At 46.7% G+C, this 11,713-nt stretch overlaps 1 non-coding gene across 1 annotated transcript; it reads right to left on the bottom strand.

The window, feature by feature from the left end:
- Positions 1-8,941: 8,941 nt before the first annotated feature.
- On the bottom strand, positions 8,942-9,035 carry TRNAI-UAU. Its single transcript has 2 exons — positions 8,998-9,035; positions 8,942-8,977 (listed from the first exon to the last, which is right to left on the bottom strand). It is a non-coding gene; the product is annotated as a tRNA-Ile (tRNA).
- Between the last annotated feature and the right edge of the window lie 2,678 nt (positions 9,036-11,713).

Below are 11,713 nucleotides of genomic sequence, written 5' to 3'. Positions count from 1 at the left end.
AACCACTTGGAAATAAACTGTGCCAAGAAAAGAGAATAGCCAGAAGCTTGCAGGGGAGTTGTGTCAGAGAAGCCAAAACACTCCCTCTGGCTTTCCTTTTCACGTCTCAGCTACAATTGACTATAGATGGAGACGGACCTGATGTTACAGCCCACACGTAATGCTTGTCTAGCTCAGTCTTCTGCAGCCTGGCACCTTTCAGATGTTTCAGAACGCGACCCCCATAATTCCCAGACTAGCATGGGGAAAGCTGGTCTGCCGTTTGGAAAAACGTGACTTTATTTTTACATATGTGAATGTGTAAAAGGACTGTTTCCAAGTTAAGCAAGGAATACATATAATCTTACCTTGACAGTTTCTCTGTGGAATGGGGGGGGGGGCAGCCCAATGACCTAAAATCATGCGTTTCGCTCCTCCCTGTTTACTTAGAAAGGAGATGCCTGCCGATGGCGCCAGCCAACCAAATGTCCCAGTTCTGTGTCTGGGCTGCACTGGTGTGATCGAGCGACGGGGCCTGCCTAGTTCCGATCTCAGTTCAGCCTCCCTTTCACTGACCCTCCTTTTCTCAAGCCTGCAATGTGGGCCCAATAATAGTTCCCTAACCTGCTGCGCAATCATAAGGCTTTCTGAGGAGCATACTTTGAACATCTTCACGTGTGAGCTATTTGCATATGCCATCAGAAGAGGGCTCAGATGTTCAGCATGTCAGAACTGAGGTCCACGTGTGACATCTGCAGTGGAATGCCTTTGCTTGCATGTGCTGAGTCGTCACTGAGCGGTTTGGAGCCTCTTAGTGTGCAAGGATCAGAGGCAGTGTTATGAGGAGCCCTGCGAGGACTGGAACCCGGAGTCCTTCATTTGGAGCCCTGAATCTCTGCCCCACCACCCTGTTGCCCGTGGGCCCTGCAGAAGGGAAGGGGTGAGCACCAAGCTATTTCTGCTGCGCCTCATCCCCTCTGGATGGGCTGCATTTTGCTCACATGGGCTCCTGCCGTCCAGCCTTGAATCTTTCTGCCTGGAGTTACTTCCATAAATCAAATGCCCTCCTCTCACCAGTTCACACATTCCTCTTCATCAATAGGGGTGTGCTTAAGAGACAGAGTTCTGTAAAGCGTCATACAGGGATGCCTTAGATCATATGCAAATTAGCATGTGCAAAGGTGTGCTTTTTTGTTTGTCCTGTGGACCTGACCCCCAGAGCTGTTTGCTATGTGGCATCGCCCCTCGGTGGGTACCTCTTGGCTACGAACAGATCCACACACAGAGAAGGAGTTCACCGTTGAGGGTGTGTGCATGCATCTGCCTCCCTCTTGGTATATGCCACTGTACCAAATATAAACGCATTAAAATGGAACTCTGCACAGACTTGGTGGGGCATCTCCCCATACAGATACAGGCCAGGCCTGCTTGGCCTCAGTGAGGTGCTTCAGTCTGGGAACTGGTATAGCCATAAATCAAAGACCCGGGCTTTAGTTGCTGTACCTTCAGACTCATTCTTCAGCTGGACCTCTGATTTGAGTGACCCTTCCCCTTTTTCGCCCTTTCTCTGCACACTCTTTAGCCACATCTGTGGCAGGACTTAGAGTCCAAGGTCTTGAACCCTGGGCTTTCGTACGTGAGGCTATTGACTGCAATTTGGGTCACACACAAACTCAGGGACACAAATGCACAAAAACGGGGCTGAGACTCAGCATTCTTTCCAAATGAGATGGGGGCTCTTCTCTGCCAAGCCTACGCTCAAAACTAAGCCCAATTGCAAGGCCTGGCTTAGCGTGGAAGGCAAGACTCATGGACCTTCCACCTTCAGTAAATACAGGGGTTGGAGTCAGGCCCCACCCACTCTCCTGCCCATCAATTCCAGTGCATGCTGGAAAAGATGGATAGTCAATATGGATAGTCAAGCACGCGCTTATCCAGGGAACAATGAGAGTGACAGGAGGTAGCACTCATTGAGAGGACGGGCGCCTCGTGCATGAGCTTGGCGTGTGGCCTGTGGTTACACATGTGTGCAGCGTAGTGTTGCAACTGGCTTCTACCTCCTCTTCTCCACCCCCCTGCAGCTTATGTAGTTCGATACAGTTGATCTGTTTACAGAATACTGTGCCTCTGCATGTACTCACTCCCATCAGGACCAAAAGTATGAGGTGAGTTAAGGAGAGGAATCTGCATTGGATTTGGGCCAGGCCAACCTGGAACTTAAAAATAATAATAATAATGCAAAAGCACCCTTTTTCATTTAATCTCTACCAGAAAAGAAAGATACTTGTTTCCCAGGTCCCGTCCCCAGTGTGGTTCCCCAGACTACAGCCAAAGAACAGCAGCAGCAGATTTTTCATATTATGAAAATGCAGGAAGATAGCCATTGTTGTCCCTTTATTCAAGGCTCAATGCAAGGGATTCCATTTGCAGGGCCGGATTTGTTTGTGCCAAGTGAATAAACTCACGCAGAAACGAATAGGAATGCCATCCACATCCCCATAGTTCCCATCTCTCGCTGTCTTCTTAAACAGCACCTTGCAATCAATTCATTTCTCAGATCTTGGCTTTGGAGGATGTCACCCACCCACGCACCCAGCACCACACACAAAACCTGCTCTCCCTCCAGTTATTGATTGGGGTTTCCTCTCGCCACTGGAATGTGGGCCCATTGTTTCTTTCTGGGAGGAACAAACACTGCCGCTCACGGCAAAAGGCCTCTTGCTCCTTTTAGAAAGTTTGGCAAGGCAGCCCTTTGCCTCTGCTTTGCCAAGCGAGAGCGCCGCCCCAACGTGTGGTCACAGCGCCATCTATTGGCTGATCTTCAGAGCGCTGAAGGGTTTCTAATCTCTGCTCCTGGACGGGATCTCAGCAACACAGTCCCGTGTTACCCCCTTTGAAAGAGTCCCTTGAAAGATGTTTATTGAAATGATGATGGTGTTATATGCAGTCCCCATGACGAACGGAGGTACCGTCACTGCCTGGCTTGTGAGTGGACACTCTTCCTTTGGAGAGGTCTCATTATGAACTTTGAAGGTTGATAGGCACTGTTCAATATTAAAGTGATGTGAAAAGGAGTTCATCATGCTCCCTCTCTTTCTCTCTGTTTATCTGGACACTGCTGTGCACAAACAGAGAAACGCTTATTTTCCCAGGAATTTTAGCTTTTCGGTTTCTGGTTTTTGTTTGGGTTTTTTTTAACTCCTGTGTGTCTGCCTGTAATTCTCTGAGCTTGGGAGGCTACAAGTTGGAGGAGAGGAGCAGCAAGGAAGCCAGGATGAACTCTGCATTCCCCTGGCCCTCCAGAACAGTGAAGGCACACTCCTCGGGCTGGAAGAGGCTGTTGGGGGTCACAGGAAAAGAGGATTCCCCTCCCCATGATCTTGGGAAAGGTCCAAGGTCTCAGTGGGGACTCCACCTTCGGAGGGCTGCTCCACCATGACAACTCTTTTTTACTTGACATGGTTATTTATGAGCTGTCCGAATCAAGACAGAGGACCATCTTTGGGACAAGTATCAGTGTGTGTTGGTGGGGAGGTGCCTGAGGAACAAGGAGTGGAGAACAGCAAGGAACCAAAACATTTAGCTGGCCAAATCAACAAGTGGAGTCTGGATGTCTTCCTGCATTTGATTGGGTGCCCATACACTTCCATGTTTGGAAGGTTACTTGCTGGCACATAGGATTGGGTCCATAAGCAGCCGGTTGGGCCATCTGAGTGTCATCCCCACTATGTTGCTTTCTGCCTCCCTTCCACCCCAAATAATCTGCCCCAAGGATCATCTTCCATCTTTGGAGCCATAGCCAGTGTGGGACTGTTGTGGCAGGGAGGGAACCTCTGACGACCTTCTGCAACCTTGGAAGCAATTCAGAGATTGCAGTGGGAACTCCACTTATTCCTTACGGGTGGCCAGGCAAACCATAGGGTTGCACCTTTATTATATTATAAATCTTTGTCCAGCTGTTAGACTTTACTTTTGCTTCTGTTTTATAGTGTGGTTTTAAACTGTTATAACATATTTTATGTTGGATTAAATGTTTTAATTGCAGTGAACACCAAGATAGTTTCTATTATTGGGGAAACAGTAATGCAATAAGCAGGCAAATCATTTTTCTCTTCATTCCCCTTTTTTCTAGTTCCTGACATGAGGAAACATAAAGGGGTATCTTGCACATGCACTGTGTCAATTTCACTTCTGCTTGCCAGAGCAAGTAAATAGACAGACTTTGCTTTTCTGGAGAAAGGAAATGTGCAGAGACTAAATAACAAAGGATCCTTGGTGTTTATGTGTGGGAAGCATCTCAAGGCATAGCTCAGAGCTCCTTGGCATTGTGCCCAGATGTCGCTGTTGGCATGGCCATTGGAGAGGCTGTCCAGCACACCTGGAGGGCACCAGGTTGGAGAAGCATCTCAGTTTCAGGATGGCCGGTCACTTGGCCTTGTTTTGCCATTTCCCTCCCTACTTTGTTTAGTTTGCTGCTTTTAAAGAAGCCGAGATGCACAGGAGCACTCTGAGATGTGGCAACATAGAACCATGGAGGAAGGATGCTTTAAATAATGACAATTGAGAAATCTCAGGAGCAAAATTAGCTGGAGTTGCTTCTTCTCCTTAGCAATATATCGTGCTCTAAACAATAGGATAGGGACATCTAGCCCATACCAGAAGTGAACAGGAAATTTATGTAGAGGCTCTTGCTTCCATTTTGGAGAGGTGGTGAGGACGGGTGAAAGGGTCATAAACTGGGGGTGGGGTGTGGAAGGGACGGGGTGGGGGAAAAGATTTGAAATCAGTAACTGGGAAGAGGGGAGGAAAAACAAATCTGAACAAAGAGAATGGGGGGAGAGGCACCAGCAAGAAGCAATACCTGACCAAAGGTGGAATTGCAGGGAGAAGATGGAAGACAAGAAAGGAGACAAGAAAAGATTAGGGGAAGAGAGAAATAGGGAGGCTGCAGAATACCGTTCCTTCCTTCATCCTGCCCTTCCACTCACTCCTCATGCCTCGGTGTTGGGTTAAGATGCTCCTACATGCAGAGATGCCCTGCCTGTTTGAGGTGAAGAAACATTTAGTATCACGCCTACTCCGGCTCTGAGGAATCTCGCAGGGCATGTGGGGAGTGCAGCCTGTGCCTGGATGCCTTCCCCTGGCCAGCCCTTGCACCCACAGGCATTGCAGGACTTCTCTTTTGCTTTACTCGGATCTTCTCACTTTCCACCCTGTAACCACCACATTCACAGCTCACTGTAAAGGAGGAAGAAGGCAAAGAGAAATCTTCAAGTTTAGTGGCCCCTTGGCTGAAGGTTGCCACCCAGCTGGTATCATATGGTGAAGAAGAGAGAATGAACTCCTCTCTCTCTCTCTCTCTCTCTCTCTCTCTCTCTCTCTCTCTCTCTCTCATCCTTTAGGAAGTATTATGGTCTGTGCACTTGACAATCTCTTTTTTTAAAATAAGTATTATTATTATTATTATTATTATTATTATTATTATCTACAAGCTAAAAAAAAAGCAAAACACCAGTCATCAAAGACATCAGAACTACTGGGTCAGCTCCCCACACTTTTTTTTATAGCAATCCATAGACATATTCAAATCTACGCATAGTCCCGTTTCTCTAGCCAATAATAAAGGGTTCCAAGTTTGATAGAAGTATGTATCCTCTTTCTCCTTCAGAGACAAGGTCAGCCTGTCCATGCACTTTACAATCTCAAGGACATTACTCATGTCCAAGATCACCCAGCACTGTTTGTCTTCCTCTGAGTGCAGGGACTCTTCCTCCAAGATCCTGCAGACTCTTTGGTGATGGAGCTACTGGTGGTGCATTTGCTGAATGTGCTGGGAAAACTGAAGTATTGTGGCCTCACCCGTAATATATCCACCGATCCCATTTTCCAATGCGTTTGGCATTCGTGCAGAAGGGTCCTGTCATTCCACATTATGCAGAGTCCTGGAGCCATCTGAGTTCCCAACAACATGGAACGGTGTTGTGCATATAGATCTGCTTCACATGCCGAATGCTGGGGTGTGGAGCTCAGGAAACGTGGAGCGAGCAACAGGCCAGTTCCTGCTTTCTCTCAACATAGTCCTAAGAAACAGAACCCAGGCAAGGCCATGAAGACAGCTGACTTGGTTCTCCGTGGCTGTCCTTGAGTCGCAAGGAATAAAGTACGTGAACTGTAATACGGGATGTACACGCCTGTTTGGATGCGCAGGGGGTGGGGTGGTATATCCATTCTTCACTCCAGATACTGGTCTCATGAGATTTAATAGTCCCTGCGATATAATGCTCATGTGTATCCTTCCTATTGATGAACATTTCTAGATATACACTGTTGGATCCTGACATATTCATCCTTAGAGTAGACTAGTTAAAATCAATGGCTCTGTATGACTAAGTTTGGATCTTGTCAGCAATGTCTATATTTAACTTGATAAATATGTGTGTCTTAGGCTTCTATATTCAGACTGGAATTCTTGGAATTTTTAATAGGGAAACTCTCCTTGTCGATATTTGTGCAGTCTGTGATACTGAAATTGCTTTATTCTTTTGCTGATTTTATAGGCATCAGTGAAACCATTCAAACAGTTAATGAAGTATTAATAGTCCCAGTCAACATGGTAGTTGAGGTGAAAATGTTACATTTTCCAGCGCAAAAATGCTATAATATTACTGTTGGGAAAATGTACCCTTTGCCATAGACAGGAAAACTTGAAGAAAATCATGACTCTATCATGCCTAAGTGATAGGACCTGTAGCTTAATCTCAGCCAAGGAAATGCTGTCATTATGTGCTACCAAGTTATATCTTAGGGCAACTCTCTGCATGAATGCCCTCTTGTAAATGCAAGGCTGGCTTTCTTGATGGAGTCCATCCAACTCATATTTGGTTTTCCTCGTCTGCCTTTTACTTTCCCTAGCATGATTGTCTCCTCCAAGAAGTCTTGCTATGTTTGGATGTACCCAAAGTGTGACAGATTCAGTTTTGCCATTTTTGCAGCTCTTCCTACTGCCTTGCTTTCAATGGGATGCACAGTTCAGATACACTCAGATGTTCTTTGCTAGTCACAATGTGACAGAGCTAATCAAGTATAAATATTTTTAAATGACTGCAACTGAGCCAGTATGTTTATTGTGCTAACAATGGAACATTCAGAAAGGCCCAAGCCTGAACTGTGACATAACACCTTGACAAAGGAAATACATTTTTAGACATAGCTTGTGGATCTGACATCTTTTAAACACACAAAATGGCCAGAGGCCTCTCCCTTCTGCTCTTAGGCCACTATTCATAGATCTGTGTGTTTAAAATACAGAAGTAAATTCTGCCCCGAAACAAGCAAATTCTGCTTTTAGAAAAGTTGAATTGTTCAACCTACAGTAATCCTGCAAAATCAGGAAGTGTATACAAGTCACTTTGTTTTGCATCATTTGTTTTGCAGTTTTTGCCATTTTATAAAAATTCCTCTGCTTCTGCTAATCACACAAAGCTAAACATGGCACTGGAGCTCCTTCTGCATCTACTGACATGAATGGGTATAAAGACATCAGCAGGCATTGCTCACATTCTTTCAATCCTAAGAGCTGTGGGTAAGAATGGCATATAAATCTTCAAATTTCTGAAAAATATGTGAGTCATGAAGGTTAGAAGCTTTTTATTTTAAAATGAAAGCTAAGATTCTCAGGAAAGTAAATTCTGCAACCCCACAATCGCATATTTTGCTCTTTTTTCAGTGTACGTAAAGCTTTGGCTTCTATTTAATCAAGGACTAACAGGTCCCCATCCATGATGGGTAGGGAGAAATTAAGCCTTTGTATTGCAAGGCCGCCATGATAGGACAACAAAACCGTAAAACTAGGCTTGGGACTCATAGTACAGGGCATGGCTAGATGCTGAGCCTTGTTTACCCCTTGGAAGTAGCAATTTGAATATTTCATAGCAAGATCAACAAAATATCTCAGGGTTTCAGCTACTACCATGGACAGGGAAGCGCTAGATGTGGTTCTCCTGGCAGGTTTCCTTCTTTATGGAAGATGACTAATAGCAAGTTTGCATAACACTTCACATACAAATCAAGTGTTTTTTCTAGACTGACTTATTTTTTAAAACCGGAACACATGCAGTATTACATTAAGAACTAGCCAAGTCTCATTTGTTTAACTAGAGTTTACTTCAGTGGTGTGCAGAACAAACGAACAGATGTCAATAAATTATTTTTGAAGCAATCTCTATATTAACAATTGATAAAACAACACAGACAATGAGGACAACTGAACCAAACACCAAGTCCCTTTAAATTCCAGGATTTCAGAGTTCAGCATTAATCTGATTTCCTCAGATTTCCTGTTTTTAGTAAAATAAAGAAATAAACTCAACTTTGGCTTGATTTTTCCCAATACTGCTTCAAAAATGAGGAATATATGGGAAGCAAAATGCATACATCCCTTCTTCTGCTCCAAATTTGGGGATTTTGTTGTTATTTATTTATCATGTTTCCAACAAAACAACACACTGTTTAGCAGAGAATAAATTAGTGATAAACTGTGACAATGACTAAGTATTCTTAATAGCTCACTAAAGTAGATGAACCACACAAATCTGCCTGAGCAACCCTTGCTATGTCTCCTCGGGTGCAAGTCCTATTGAGTGCAAGCTAAGTGCATATATATTACTCAACAAAATGCAAGATGATAAGCAACGAGCAAGTGTCTCTATTTGCATCTTTGTGTTGTGTATTTGCATCCCGATGTGTGTCAAAAAGGTGGATCGGTTGCATTTATGCAGGGAAAGCACCTCCAACTCTCCCTCGCCCCGCCCCCTCCACACCCACATCTTCCTCCATCACTATTAATGCACGTAACAGCGGGCTAATTCTTTCTTGTAGAATCCGTGTCTCCGTAGCAACAGTAGCGGGCGACTGCTGAAAGTACACGGAAGCATCCCAAAAGTGAGCGGTCCCAAAAGACATGTGCTCCAGGTGAGGCTCGAACTCACAACCTCGGCATCACTCCGCTGCGTACTGCTGTATAAGTACCGCGCGCTAACCGATTGCGCCACTGGAGCCGTGACACCATCTCCTCCCGAACGCTTTATCAAGGGCTTAGCACGAGCAGACGCCATTTCGGCGCTCGTTCTGCTTCCTCCTTTGGCGCCTCCGTCTCTCCTCTCTGTCCATCTCTTTCGCCCCCAAAGTTCGCCTTTAGGAGCTCAGAGAGAGCCGGAGAGGAGAAGAAGGCGCAGGAGCTCAACAGGGCCACCGCTTCCTCCCCGCCACATTCCGTCAGTGGCTGCTCGGCCTAGGCGGGCGCCTGTCCCGGCCCTGAGGCGAGGCGACACCGCCGTGGCGGGACGGGAGAGACTTAAGGAGCGCGTCGGCCCGTTTCCCGCCGCTCCCTCAGAGACGAGGCAGGGAAGGGAGGAAGGATGGAGCAGGGGACGAGGGAGAGGAGCGCCGCGCCGCGCCGCGCGGGGGTGCGGGCCGTGAGGGGAGGCCCGTCAGAGACTCCCCCGCCGGAGGGGGAAATGAGCCCGCGACGGACCCGGGAAAGGCCGCGGGGCGCAGGCGGGCCAAGGCGGCGGCGGCGGCGCGCACAGCCCCGGACGCGCTCGCCCAGGCGCGCCCCGCCAACCGCCCCGCCTCTGTCCCGATGCCGGCGGAGGCCCTTTCCCTCCTTTTCTGTCCGCTGTGGGGAAGGCGCGCGGGCGGGCGGGCGAGGCGCCCTACCCAGAGGCGGGGTCAGCGGCCGGCCCCTCGCGCCGGAGTCCCGCAGCTGCTGAGCCCTCCGCCCCTCCGCGCTGCTGGCCGCGGGCACGGCGGAGGGTCCGGAGGCTCTCCGTGGCCTCGGGACCCCCGCGGCGAGCAGGCGCTTTGCCCGCGGGGCTTCAGCTCGTCCTTTGCCCCACCTCGACTCTTGCTGCGGGGAAAAAAAAATCTGCACTCAGTTACACCCCTCAGCCCCTACATCCCTTCGTGCAAGTAGGGGGGACAGACGTCATAGCATATGAAAATTAGCATATGAAGATTTGTGCTTTTATTTTGGGATGGCTTCTGGACTTGATGGCTTCTGGACTTTTGGCGCCTAGCACTGCCCGGGCTTCAGCGCTCCTCTCGCAACGCGCTCTGAGCCCAGGCCGGGTCTTCCTGGGTTTGCAGGAGACTTAAGGGAATCGATCATGGGTCGTTTAACTCTCTCCAACTTGTAGCTGAGGTCTGCTGCCTCCCCACATTCTGACTGCTTGCATTTTTTCCTTTTTTTTTTTTTTATACAACCTTTAAAAAACAGTTTGCATTTTGAAAACCAAATGAAAGCCTCCCCCCCCCCGCCTCCCTTTTTGGGTGGCAAAAAGTTCAGAACGTTTAAGAAGGCTGAAGGCCTGGAATGCATGCCTAGGAGGATGCTCCATTTGGCACTACGTAGTGAAGGAAAGCACCTATTTGCAAAAGGGTGCAGAAGGGTGATGCTTTTCTTAGGAAGGAAAAGCCATTGTGCAATAGGCAGGGAAAGGCACTCTCTCCTGTAAAGACTAGAAATGGACAGGCAGAATCGGAGCGGTGAGATCTCCCTGAGCTGCAGCAAGCCATTTAGTACTAATCAGGGCTGAATTTCTTAAAAAGTGCCTCTGTGTTAACCACGCGGGGGGGGAGGGGCAAGTCCACATGAACACCACTCCCAAAACCTTGAGTATTCTGTTGCAAAATTTCATTTTTTAAAAAAGTTAACTGCCAGCTTAATACTGCTTATTGCTAACCGCTTGCTTTGTAATGCCATAAAGACTACTCCCCTCTAAAACAATGTGGATTGACACTTGTTTGGACACTCAACGCTGCACACACACACACACAGTCTTTAGCCTTCTTTTACCTGTAGATAGTGCTCCAGAAATATGTATCAGCTATAGAAAACAGATGGCAACTCTTGTGGGATGGAGGCAGGAGGGAAAGGAAGATGGCTACCTGGGAAATAAATGACTCTTATCTGTGGCCAACAAAAGCTATTGCCAAAGTAGTCTTCCTTTCTTTCAAGTATTTACTGATGCCAGAAATAACCTCTCTCTTTCTCTCTCTCTGCTGTGTAGTCTAATGTGGTTGTTTTTCTAGGAATCTGCAGTGTATGCCCAGGGACACTGCCCTAAGGCCAACAGTGAAAAGTAATTGAGGGGTGAGAGGGCTCTGAGAAGAAGGGCAACCATGTCACACCATAACTTCTGCCTTAAACTTTAACATTTAAAGGTTAAAGAGATTTATTTTGGCTCAAACATTTGTGGATTAGAGCCCACTCTAATGCATGCATAGGTATAGAGATAAACAACTTGATCAATGTCATGTTCACATAAGTCTATTTATTTATTTATTTATTTATGCATGCATGCATGCATGCATGCCAGAATGTATCCCTTTGATAATTCTTTTGCCTGTTAAAAGAAGTGAACTGATTCTCAAAATGACCAACTGATATGGCTTCTTTTTCCTTTCTCCTAATAATGTGCTTTAGTTTAAGCTTTATCAGTATATTCAGGGCTAAATTATAAATCACATGGCAAATAGTCTCCTGGCATAAAAAAGAAAATTAGTCATGATGGGCAGAAAAAATGGCAAAGGAAGAACATCTAGATCTGCTCAAAAATTTGTTCCTTTTTCTCCTGAAAATCAAACTTTGCTCCATGTGCTTTCTTATGTACAGAAGAAAATATATGGTTGTGGTCTTTCTCACTGGTATAAAAGAAACTGGACAAGGCATTTT

This window comes from Varanus komodoensis, unplaced genomic scaffold (genome assembly GCF_004798865.1).
Source record: "Varanus komodoensis strain SLA01 unplaced genomic scaffold, ASM479886v1 scaffold2, whole genome shotgun sequence".
Classification (NCBI taxonomy): domain Eukaryota; kingdom Metazoa; phylum Chordata; class Lepidosauria; order Squamata; family Varanidae; genus Varanus; species Varanus komodoensis.
The sequence above is the reverse complement of the archived record's forward strand: the minus strand, read 5'-3'. Positions and strand labels throughout refer to the sequence as shown.